Source organism: Mirounga leonina, unplaced genomic scaffold (genome assembly GCF_011800145.1).
Source record: "Mirounga leonina isolate KUSES-001 unplaced genomic scaffold, KU_Mleo_1.0 Mir_129, whole genome shotgun sequence".
Classification (NCBI taxonomy): Eukaryota; Metazoa; Chordata; class Mammalia; order Carnivora; family Phocidae; genus Mirounga; species Mirounga leonina.
Genome location: NW_023270323.1, coordinates 45,865,764 through 45,879,291, shown reverse-complemented (window position 1 = coordinate 45,879,291; position 13,528 = coordinate 45,865,764). Strand labels below are relative to the sequence as shown.

Genomic DNA, 13,528 nt, shown 5'->3' with positions numbered 1-13,528 from the left:
AAGAAGAAGAAGAAGAAGAAAAATATATTATGGTTGAAAATGGCCAAGAAAATTCAACATTTGGGAGCCATAGCATTCTTATTAGGGAGAAACAGAGGATAGGGATTAGTTTGGAAAGGTGAACTGTAGATGTATTTGAAGGTCCTTATGTCTACGATAAGGGATTTCAGTTTTGTTCTATAAGCAATAGAGAGACATCAAACATTTTTAAACAGGAAAGATGTACTAAGGTTTGCTTATTAAATCTCTACTATAGTAATATCCAATTCTGAGCTGGCTTTGGGAGTCTAGTATTAGGAAATTAGAGAAGCTTATTATAATGCCCATGGGTGAGATGAGTGAAGTCTTAACAAAAGCAAAGTGGACTGGCTGTAAGTAGTTTAAAATTGCACTTAACACACTCTTAGGTAATACTCTACATAATCTCTTCACATATTGTTTTGTTTGGGATCAGCCTCATTAATTTTATTTAAAAATTTTTTTTAAAATTTGAGTATAGAGGACACAAAATGTTACATTAGTTTCAAGATGTACAACATCTATTTCTGTACATTATGCTATGTTCACCACAATGTAACTACCATCTGTCACCATACAATGCTATTACAATACCATTGACTATATTCTCTCACTGCACCTTTTATTCTTGTGACTTATTCATTCCATAACTGGAAACCTTTATCTCCCACTCCCATTCACCCATTCTGCCTATCCCCTACCTCCAATTCCCTCTGGCAACCACCAGTTTGTTGTCTGTATTTATAGATCTGATTCTTCAGCTGCATTTCTGTTTCATTTTTTATACTGGCTAAAAATCTGTGCAGACAGTTATAACTGCATTTTTTAAAAAAATAAATGTTGAAAGTATAGTATTAGTTTATCAAGAAGCAAAATAATAAAATAACCAATAGGTAACTATTAAAAAACAAGACTGGTTCATTTTGGTCATTCAAGTAAAGGTAACCATCATTTTATTTACATGTGAAATATTTATTCCATGTAAAGACTAATGGCAACTTTTATGTAATATCCTTAGATATATCATTTTCTTATTTTAATCCTAATAGAATTCTCCATTTTTGTACTTTTAATCTAGTTCATTATATTGCTCACCTTCTACACCTAATTTGAGCGTCGCCAAAGACAACTGTTACCGAAAGTATTATGTCTTGAAAATTGTTAATGTAAAGCTGAGTATCATTGATAAATGAGAGTTACTTATCAGGATTTACCATATAGTGAAAAATGAAATTGACTAGTGTAATTTTTCAAAAGCGATTAGTTGTCTAAATTGAAGATAAGGGATTAAGTATAAAATATTTCTAAAGCAAACTAAGGTAAATTAAACATTACATATTTAAAAGTTTAAACATGACATTTGCAAGCTAACATTACCTTGCAGCATGGTGATGAATGTCAGTGTGCTTCTTCTGGGTAAACAGAGGAAGTTCAGTATTACAATGACAGCTATAGGTCTTAAATAATTGGCTTGAAACATCGGATGATAGGGTATTCCAGTTGTTCCGTGTTTCTTTGCTGCAAAAAAGGAAAGTAGGATAAACCACGCCATTCAAGTTCTATTTAAACGGCAGCAGAGTTACCAGAAAATGCCAAATGATCAAGACAATATGAGTTTTCTCCTCTGAAATCATAGATTTTTTTTTCAACTAAAATGAAGTTACGTTTTTATCATGACAAACCAATTGAACAGTTAAACATACTTGGTAGGAACTGATTGCTTCAATTCATCATGGCCTTTAATTAGCTTGAATTATAACTTTCATTGATTTGACTGACAACCAGCTATTATAGCACCATGAAGAAACATCTTCTTCCCTTCATATTTGCAGAAATTGATGAAATTTCAGTGTGGTTCAAAAAATATTTGTTGAACATCACTATGTGCTATACATCGTGCTGTATACTGCTGCTTTATGAAGTAAGTGAAAGGAACAGAAATATAAACTAATAACTACAATTGCTGGACCAGGTAATGTGCTAATATCATACCGTCAAACATAGAAGTAGTAGAATGAAGTGCAAAACTCTCAGAGAAAGGGGTAATATCTATTTTCGTATTAGTAAATATTTCACATATAGATGCATCCTGAGCAGAATTGGCGGAAAGTGTAAAGGCACGTGTAATCGCAAGTAAACTGGTATCTAGAGGTCATGAATCTAGAGAGGCGGTCAAATGCTACCTCTTAAAGGTTCTTGTTTGTTAAGTTTGTTTTAAGTCTTACAAGTAATAGGAAGCCAATGACTATTTTCAATGAAAGAGTAGTTTGACCTGCTTTGTTTTAGAAATATTTGTTTTGAAGGCAGTTTAAAGAATGGATTTTAATGGTGACAAATATTCCATGAGACCAGTTAGAAGGTTACTGTAGCATTCTATCATGTAGACTGTTTTGGTTCATTGGCTGTGGACATGAGAACAAAGGAGATCTTGAGAATAACAAATAGATTCCAACCTTGATTTATTAAGTAGATGGTCATGTTAGACTCTGGGATAAAGAATACAGGAGGTTTTCTTGAGATCAAATAATGAGTTCTTTTGAGACACAATTGAGTGTAAAATTCCTTTGGGATGTCCTGTAGGTAGTAGGTAGTAGGTAGTTTACTAAATGAACTCAAAGGAGAGGTAGAGCTTTCTATGCATATTTTTCAGACATTAGTATACACATTAATGCTGCAACCTTTAGTTAGGTCAGATTTATTTGGAGATAATATTTGGAGTGTGAGGAAGAGTGCAATTGTTGAGAACTCTTATATTGAAGGGGTGGGAAGAGAAAGAATACATCATCAAGGAAATTAAGGAAAAATAATCAGAAAGCAGGAATGCAAACCAAGAAAAAAAGAACATCATGAAAAGAGAGGTAATTTTTTTAAAGGAGTGGGAATTATCAAAATGCCATAAAGTATGATGAGAACTAAAAAGTATGGAAGGATTTAGTGACTAGCAATTCATGCCCATGATGAGAGTAACTTCAACAAAGATGTAGAGACAAAAAACACATTCTAATCATGGCAAATTCAATGTGGTACTGAAAATGACAGAAGAGAGGTAGGGCTCTCCCTGTAGGGATACAGGATCTAGGTAAGATGCTTAAGACTTAAAGAAAAAAAAATTATACAAACAGCAATAAATGATGTCCAGTATTACCCAGGTAAGATATTTCTTAATTTTCTGCTTTTCAATATTTTATCTTTTAAAGTAAAAGTAAAGACAAGGAAAAAAAAGTGTTATCAGAAATGTTCTTATAGAATGTTATTTTGGAGGTGGTACAGTAAGAAAGCTAAGATATAAAACCTTGGATTCATATCACCTCAGTTCAAATTATGCTCTGCCTCTTGCTAATTGTTTGACCCCGCCAGTAAATAAATCTCTTCTGCCTCAGTTTTCTCACCTGTAATAAGGATATGAATGGGCTTATGTCAAGGATAAATTAGCTAATATATATATATATATACACACACACACACACATATGTATATGTATATATATATATACACACACACTATATTTATAAAAGATCTGGACACACAAGTGCTTAATAAAAGTTACCTTTATTATTTTTCTAATAAAGAGAGATTTTTTATTCTTTATTCAACATTCCTTATTCTGGTAAAATATATGTCATAATATGAATAGGCCAGTGAAGATTTTAAGTAGCTCCCTATGAAGCATACCACAAATTCTGGTTTTCTTTTCCCTTTTTAAAATTTTCCCTTCATCACAGGGCTATGGATTGTTAGAAGATGTTAAATAGTTAAATAGTACTCTTAGGTTACTCTTAATATAGTAAAAATGTTCCACATTTTCATCAAGTCTTATAGTTTTTATTGTACAAATCTTTCATTTCCTTGGTTAAATTTATTCTTAAGTATTTTATTGTTTTTAATGCGATTGAAAGAAAGGTTAGATTTTCTTTCTAATTACACTTTGGTACCTGGAATTGGCTTCTATTAAATGTGATTTCACATAGGTCTGAGACAAGTGTGGTTTCTGACTTTATGATACACAACAATATTTTTAACTGACAAAATTCTCAATTGTCTGTGAAAGAAGAAGAAATTGGAAAAGAGAGACAAAGAAGTGGAGAAAGGGAAGAGAAAGAAGAAAGGAAGGCAAAAGCGAAAGAACAAAGGAAGGGGAAGAAGGGAAAAATGTACATAGAAAATAACTATATTTTAATAATTATATAAGAAAAGACTGGTTAAAAAAATCTACCAAATTCATAAAAGCTACAGTCTTAATAGTGATTGTGTTTGCCTGATGGGACATTTTTTTTTTCCTTCTTAAAATATTTAGTACTTTTTTGTATTTTCCATAATTAGAGCATGTTTATTTTTAACTTGGAAAAACTTTAATTAAAAATACCATATGTGGCCACGTGTGTCCCAGCATCTGTGGAGGGGACCTGGCGGCTGGTAAAAATCAAAGTGACCCCAAGAAAATGGTTCCTCCCCAAAGGAGGTAGAAGAAGACAGTGAAGATGAGGAAATGTCAGAAGATGAAGATGATGATAGCAGTGGAGAAGAGGTTATCATTCCTCAGAAAAAAGGCAAGAAGGCTACTACAACTCCAGTAAAGAAGGTGATCGTTTCCCCAACAAAAAACGTCACAGTTTCCACACTGGCCAAGAAAGCATTGTTGTCATCCCTGGCAAAAAGGCAGTGGCTACACCAGCCAAAAAGACAGTTGTGCCAGCCAAAGCAGTAGCAACACCTGGCAAGAAGGGGGTCACACCAGGCAAGGCATTGGTAGCAACCCCTGGTAAGAAAGGAGCAGCCACCCTAGCCAAGGGAGCAAAGAATGGTAAGAACGCCAAGAAGGAAAACAGTGACGAGGAAGATGATGATGACGTGAAGAGGAGGGCTAGGAGGATGAGGATGAAGATAAGGATGAATTCAAGCCAGCAGTGATGAAAGCAGCAGCTGCTGCTGCCCTGATGATGAGGATGATGATGAAGAGGAGGAGGATGAAGACGATGAGGAGGATGATGAAGATGAGGATGAAGATGACTCTGAAGAAGAATCTATGGAGACTACACCAGCCAAAGGGAAGAAAGCCCTTGCAAAAGCTCTTCCTGTGAAGGCCAAGAGCACAGCTGAGGACGAAGATGAAGAGGATGATGATGAGGATAAAGATGATGATGAGAAGGATGAGGATGAGGAAGATGAGGATGATGATGAGGAGGAAGATGAGGAGGAGGAGGAGGAAGAAGAGGAAGAGCCTGTTAAAGAAGCACCTGGAAAATGAAAGAAGGAAATGGCCAAACAGAAAGCAGCTCCAGAAGCCAAGAAGCAGAAAGTAGAAGCTACAGAACCAACTACATCATTCAATCTTTTTGTTGGAAACCTGAACTTCAGCAAATCTGCTCGTGAATTAAAAACGGGCATCAGTGACCTTTTTGCTAAAAATGATCTTGTCGTTGTGGGTGTCAGAATTGGTGTGTCTAGGAAGTTTGGCTATGTGGATTTTGAATCTGCTGAAGACCTGGAAAAAGCCTTGGAACTCACTGGTTTACAAGTCTCTGGCAACGAAATTAAACTAGAAAAACCAAAGGGAAAAGACAGTAAGAAAGATCGAGAAACAAGAACACTTTTGGCTAAAAACTGCCTTACAAAGTTACTCAGGATGAATTAAAAGAAGTATTTGAAGGTGCTGCGAAGATCAGATTAGTCAGCAAGGATGGAAAGAGTAAAGGGATTGCTTATATTGAATTTAAGACCGAAGCTGATGGGCGCCTGGGTGGCTCAGTTGGTTAAGCGACTGCCTTCGGCTCAGGTCATGATCCTGGAGTCCCAGGATCGAGTCCCACATCGGGCTCCCTGCTTGGCAGGGAGTCTGCTTCTCCCTCTGACCCTCCCCCTGCTTGTGTTCCCTCTCTCGCTGTGTCTCTCTCTGTCAAATAAATAAATAAAATCTTAAAAAAAAAAAAAAGACTGAAGCTGATGCAGAAAAAGCCTTGGAAGAAAAGCAGGGCACAGAGATCGATGGGTGGGCTATCTCCCTGTTCTACACTGGAGAGAAGGGTCAAAGTCATGACTCTAGAGGTGGCAAGAATAGCCGTTGGAGTGGTGAATCAAAAACACTGGTTTTAAGCAGCCTCTCTTACAATGCAACAGAAGAAACCCTTCAGGAAGTATTTGAGAAGGCAACTTTTATTAAAGTGCCCCAGAACCAAAATGGCAAATTTAAAGGGTATGCATTTATAGAATTTGCTTCATTTGAAGATGCTAAAGAAGCTTTAAATTCCTGTAATAAAAGGGAAATTGAGGGCAGAGCAATCAGACTGGAGTTGCAAGGACCCAGCGGATCATCTAATGCCAGAAGCCAGCCGTCCAAAACTTTGTCAAAGGTCTGTCTGAGGATACCACAGAAGAGACATTAAAGGAGTTGTTTGATGGCTCTGTTCGGGCAAGGACAGTCACTGACTGGGAGACCGGGTCTTCTAAAGGGTTTGGTTTGTAGACTTCAACAGTGAGGAAGATGCCAAAGCTTCCAAGGAGGCCATGGAAGATGGTGAAATTGAAGGAAACAGTTACTTTGGACTGGGCAAGCCTAAGGGTGAAGGTGGTCTTGGAGGTCGTGGTGGAGGCCATGGTGGCTTTGGAGGCCAAGGTGGTGGCAGAGGAGGCCGAGATGGATTTGGTGGCAGAGGCTGGGGAGGCTTTGGAGGGTGAGGAGGCTTCCGAGGAGGCAGAGGAGGAGGGGGAGACCCAAGCCACAAGGAAAGAAGACGAAGTTTGAATAGTTTCTTCCATCCCTCTGTCTTTCCCTCTTCTGTTTGAAAGAAGAGGACTCTGGGGTTTTTACTCTGTTACCTGATCAATGACAGAGCCTTCTGAGGACATTCCAAGACAGTAGAGTCCTGTGGTCTACTTGGAAATTTGTATAGATAACATTTCAAGGGAGATATCCTGTTGGTTTTAACGCGATATTCATATAAATTTTTTTAAAGATTTTTTTTTTTTTAATTTATTTGAGAGAGAGACTGAGAGAGAGAGAGCATGAGAGGGGAGAGGGTCGGGAGGGTCAGAGGGAGAAGCAGACTCCCTGCGGAGCAGGGAGCCCAATGCGGGACTCGATCCAGGGACTCCAGGATCATGACCTGAGCCAAAGGCAGTCGCTTAACCAACTGAGCCACCCAGGTGCCCCTCATATAAATTTTTTTAAAGAGATGAGTGATAGAGCTAATCCTTATCTGTAAGTTTTGAATTTATATTGTTTCTTCCCATGCACAAAACCATTTTTTTCCTACAAATAGTTTTGTTTTTGTTTTTTGCTTTGGGGGGTGTAAAGGAAAGCAGAATGTGTTATCATGATTTTTGCTTCAGCAACTTTGGGACAAATTAAAAGTCCTAAACTCTGAAAAAAAATATCATATGGGATGTATTTTCTCTGCTTCCTATGTTGAATGCATGTTTTAAACAGAAATAACTGTTGTAGTGGTTTTGAACAAGGTAATTTATGGCCGCTCAAAGAGGGCACCTAATTGAAGTCAATTTCATAGTTCCCTTTGTAAGAAACATATTGGCTTTATGCAGGAGGTATAATTTTCCCAAAACCTTTACTTTCTTTATTTGACACAGCAGAAGTATACTTAGTGTTTTGCTTAGTCTGACTTAAAATGATTTCATGCTATTGATACTCTTTCAACTTTTCACTATGTAAGATCTTATTATACTTTTGTGCTCAATTTTATCATGAATCACTTCCTATTTCACCAACTCTGCCATAAAATTCATTGAAATCACTGGCTAAATGCTCAGAAAATCAAATTCCATACCTTATTTTGGAGGCCAAGACTTGAGTAATTTCTTATATCAAAAACAGTAATGCAGAAGAAACTTGTCTCTTGAAAAATATGGCAAAAAAAGTCAGGATTTATTTAACAATTGTCTGAAGCAATTAATGTATGTTACATGTAATCCTCTCAAAAGTAGGTTATGGATAAGGAGACAGACCTTCAAGGAGGCTGAAGAACAATCAGTGATGGGGTTGGCACAGCTCAGTAAGAATTCCTGCTTTTTAATTTCTATCACATTGCAGTACTTTCTGCATTAATTAAATCATACAAATGAAAAGAAATGTTACTTATAAAAACCTAACAGAGAAGATTAAAAAAGAAAACAATTTTTTAAGTCAAATGAGCAAGTCCTAGCTTAATCTGTGATACATATGCATGAATATGTACACACACACACACACACACGCACACACGCACACACACTTGCCCCATGGGATTTCAACTCTAATCCATGATTCAATCCATTCTACTACTCCCACTTCATCCTGTCTTAATTATTTTCCCCCAAAGACTCACAAAATGGAATTGTGCTATACTCTTTTTATGCTTTTCCCAGACATGTCCAATTCTGTCTGAATCACATATGGAACACAGTGTCAGCTCTCATGCCTGAAACACTGATATACTTCATATGTCTTTGAATCTAGAAACTAATTATTATGTTCTCTGAGACTCTTCTGAAATAAGTTATAAAAGACACCATTATTGTCATTCATTCTAGTTCATTCAGGTTAAAATAACTGGTTTATATTCAACTGTATTTGGGTAAAATTTCGGTGGAAAGAACCCAGGTTGTTAGTAAATTAAATTATTCTTCCTTTACTTTTAGGGAATGATGAAGAAGACAAAAAAGTAATATTTTTTCAATAATTTGTTTTATTTTATTTTTTAAAGATTTATTTATTTATTTTGAGAGAGAGAGCTGGGGGGCATTGAGGGGCAGAGGGAGAAAGAGTCTTAAGCAGACTCTCTACTGATTGTGGAGTCTGACCCTGAGCTGAAACCAAGAGTTGGATGCTTAACCTACTGTGCCACTCAGGTACCCCTCAATAATTTACTTTAAAAGTAAGCATTTCTAAAGATGTCTTGATATCAATATTCTTTCAGCATAATTTTATTTATCATTTCATTCTACTATGCCGCAATAATAAATGTACAAAGGGGAACCCTAATTAACTAAACCAAAGAATAATTATTTTGCGCTTATTTTATAGAACTCAGACAAATACAATTTTCCACCATTTTCAACAAGAATTAAACAAGTTTTCTTCTGAAACACAATTAACAAGAAAATAGTCTTCATAAAACACCCCATTTCCAAGCCCTCTTATTAGATAACTGTGCTAGAATTTTCTCACCTATCCTTTTCTCTTGTTTCTGTGTGGTGACAGCTCTTTAGCAATCAACTCTTTAAGTTTTCACTAAACTGTCATAAAGACACAATTTAAGATTCTTTTTAAGGAATTTAATTATTTTTAACATACACAAACATGTTTCATTTATGGTTAAGTAGGCAACTAATTTTAAAATATGCCTCAGATTTATGCTAAAAGCTGCTTGTTGATAGATCTGTCATAAAGTTTTCCTTCACACTCAAGTAGATGTGACAAAATGTGATGGAGAATACATAAACAAATGGTTCAATAAGACTCCTAAGAACACTAGTTAAAAGAGAAAATACTTACGACTTTAAGCTTGAAAATTCTAGCTTAAAGGATATATAACCCCAAGAGAAAAAGGAACAGAAAGAGATTTTAACTTTGTTATTAGGGTAAATACAGACCTGTTCATATATTTTATTATTCTAATTTAAGTTTTCAAGAGTTCCAAAGAAATTGATCTCTACATGATATATGATGTTGCTGTTTAATAATATTTTAGAGAAAGAGAAGAAACAATATCACTAAGGGGATGAGATTCATTTGAGCATTCTACATTCAAAGAATATGTGATTTCAAGTTCCTAAGAAATACATTTATTTTTTATTAGAACTAGCTTTATGAAAGAGACTCGTTTGGGTGGCAGAATGACAAAGACGCTACTGTAGTGTGTGAGGATGGATTAATGAATTCTGAACTCTTCACGTCTGTTCCATAACCCCTTACTATACTCTAATCATGAGACAAATGAGCATACACAATACCACTATGACTTTGTGAATACTGAACTGATATCTTCAGGTCATGCTATTTTCATTTTGAAACGTTTTCATTCTGATATTATCTTTCTACCATGAGGAATAGGGAGTGCAACGAATACACAGACATAAACAAGCATGGTGGCCATGACATGTTCACCCCTCCTCAGGCCCCTTTACTAGGGACTATTGCAGTGGCTTCACGCTGGGGGCAGTGTTTATTTCTCTGCTTCCTGATTGTATGTTTGGGTAGATGATTTCTTCTGGCCAATAGAATGACATGGAAATGATTGCGTGCCAGTTCTAAGCCTAGGCATGAGGGGATCTTCTATGCTTCTGTTTGCTTTCGTTCACCCTTGTTATCACCCCTGGAACAAACTACTGCAAACTCACTGGTTCCAAGAGGGAGATGATATACAAGTGGAATAGAGCTGCCACCGGCTGAGCCAAGCTAAGGTCAACATCCCCAAGCTGGCTGTAAACCCATGAATGAACCCATCTCCAACCAGTTTAGGGTGGCCAAATCCTCAGGTGGTCTGCAGACTTGTGAGCTAAATACATGCTTACAGTTTAAATTTGCTGATATATTATTTGTTATGCAGCATTACTGTGGCCAAAGATAGCTGTTAGAAGTATGGCTTCTTTGTTTTTTAAAATTTTAATTCCAGTATAATTAACATCCTGTGTTAAAGCAGTTTCAGGTATATCATATAGTGACTCAACAATTCTATACATTACTCAGTGCTCATTACAGTAAGTGTACTCTTAGTCCCCTTCACCTATTTCACCCATCCGCTCTGGTAACTACCAGTTTTTTCCCCTATGTTTAAGAGTCTGGGTTTTTTTTTTTAATCTTTTTTTCTCTGTTCATTTGTTTTGTTTCCTATATTCCACATGTGAGTGAAATCATATGGTATACGTCTTTCTCTGACTTATTTCACTTTATATAATACCTTGTAGATCCATCTCTGTTGTTGCAAATGGAAAGATTTCATTCTTTTTTATGGCTGAATAATATTCCATTCTATATATATACATACCACATCTTCTTTATCCATTTATCTATGGATAGATACTTGGGTTGCTTCCATAATTTGGCTATTGTAAATAATACTGCTATAAACACAGGGGTGAAAGTATCTTTTCAAATTAGTGTTTGTTTGGGTAAATACCCAGTAGGGGAATTACTTGATCATATGGTCATTCTACCTTTAATTTTTTCAGGAACCTTCATACTGTTTTCCACAGTGGCTGCACCAGTTTGCATTCTCACAAACAGTGCACAAGGGTTCCTTTTCCTCCACATCCTTGCCAACACTTGTTATTTCTTGTCTTTTTGATAGCCATTCTGACCAGTGTGAGATGATATCTCATTGTGGTTTTGATTTGCATTTCCCTGATGATGAGTGATGTTGAGCATCTTTTCATGTGTCTGTTGGCAGTCTGTATGCCTGGAGAAATATCTGTTCATGTCTTCTGAGTATGGCTTCTTTTTTGAAGACTTTCACAGTAAGCTGGGAAGGGACATGAGTAATGGAGATCACCTTGCAGGCTGTTACAGTGTTCATGTGTCCAGTGATCTGAATCAGTTATTAGAAATTAGAATGGTAAGTAAAGAGAGATATGAAAGACATTTCAAGCAGAGTATGGGCCAGATTAGAAGACTTAATGCAAAGTGAAAAGAAAAAAAAGATAGATTAGTAAGAAATGAATATGTAATTTCTAGATCTTCATTGTCTAATAGAGAAGCCATTAGCCACATATGACAATTTAAATATAAATTAATTAAAATTAAGCAAAATAAAAATTAGTTTCTCATTATCACTAGCCACATTTCAAGTGCCCAATAGCCACATATCCTTAGTGGCTACCATATGGATAGTTCATAAAAAATTTTGATTATTGCAAAAAGTTTCATTAGACAGTGTTAAGACAGCACTATTTAGATGACCAAAGGCTCTCTGAGCTCAAGTCTCTTTATCTGCCTTATGAACATAATAATTATTGCCATAAATATCCCCTGATATAGTAGTGAGGATTCAACTTAATGCATGAAAGCACTTTGCAAACTGAAAAAATGCTTTATAAGTATAAGGCACTATTGTTGTTCTTGTTTAGTGGAATGATCATTATGCCTTTGACTACAAAAGGAAATCCTTATATCACAATGTCTGTAGGAGTTGGCTTCACTGAGATATCCAATGACCTTGATAATTGCTCTAATTCTTAGGAAGCAAGCATAAAAATATTAAAAAGTAAATTTCTTATAAATGATAACTAAAATTATTCTGTTTCAGTGCCTTCTAGTGTATCTGAGGGATGAGAAATTTTATATAATAATGCTTGGAACCCAGCAATGTTTATTGAAGTTATACATGATTTTTAAATAATTTTCCAGGGCAAAAATTAATTCTAATAAAATGAGAAATTGTGGTTCCAACAATCTCCATATTTTTATGAAGTTAATTCATTATTTTATTTAAGTAGTTACAGGCAAGTAAACTCCTTAGTTCAAATTATTAGATACCTTAATTCTTGATATTTTCATAAATTCAGATACTTCACACCATGTTGACAAATATAGCAAAAACTAGGAGTAACATTCCTTCAAATTTCAAATAGGCCCTGTAAACATATTTCAATCATTGGATGGGGAGCTGGATGATGTGAACTTTAATTTCTCTTCCTCATCTTGCTGAGATGCTAGAAATGTTGAAGTTGAAAGGAGGCTGAGACACAACTGTCCAATCTACCAAGTGTTTAGATGGAGGCCCTACGTTTCATGGTCATACCTCTAGGACCTAACAGGTAATTCACTAATCAGGGGCAATGCTACAGTCCCAGTTGACTATTCTTTCTAGTATATCAGGCAGCCTTTACAAAGGAAGATTAAAAAAAAAAATTGCTCAATTTCAGTCCTTTGAGCAGAGATCACCAATTTGGGGGGAGGGGGCTGTGGGGAGGAGAGAAGGCACACTAGCTGAATAACGTGGGTAGAAGTGATTTTTAAACCTAAACATAGTTTTACAGTCATTACAATAAACATGTAAAGTCAGAATATTTTATATTAAAAATGTGGATTTTTTTTTAAAGATTTTATTTATTTATTTGAGAGAGAGAGTGAACATGAGAGGTGAGAGGGTCAGAGGGAGAAGTAGACTCCCTGCCGAGCAGGGAGCCCGATGTGGGACTCGATCCCGGGACTCCAGGATCATGACCTGAGCTGAAGGCAGTCGCTTAACCAACTGAGCCACCCAGGAGCCCCTAAAAATGTGGATTTCTATTATCTTTTGAAAAATCAGGATACATCGGGCATATATTCCCACATGTGTGGTGGTGACAGCCTGACCCTGGAGAGTTCTCCAGACGCCCCCACCCACCACTAACCAGAAGATCGATGATCCCCAGTGTATCACAGTCTCCATTCTCCCCAATTTTTTGTATCAAGTCTGTTTTCTCCTTTATGTTATCTGCCTGCTCCTTGTATCAGATCTTTTGATCTCTGCCTTAAGGCAGATTACATCTGCAGTGGTCCCTTACCTGAGATTGCATCTCCTCTTTAGAAATGGGAAGT

At 36.3% G+C, this 13,528-nt stretch overlaps 1 pseudogene; it reads left to right on the top strand.

The window, feature by feature from the left end:
• LOC118010894 overlaps positions 1-6,879 on the top strand; it is an 18,651-nt pseudogene extending 11,772 nt beyond the window's left edge.
• Positions 6,880-13,528: the final 6,649 nt, after the last annotated feature.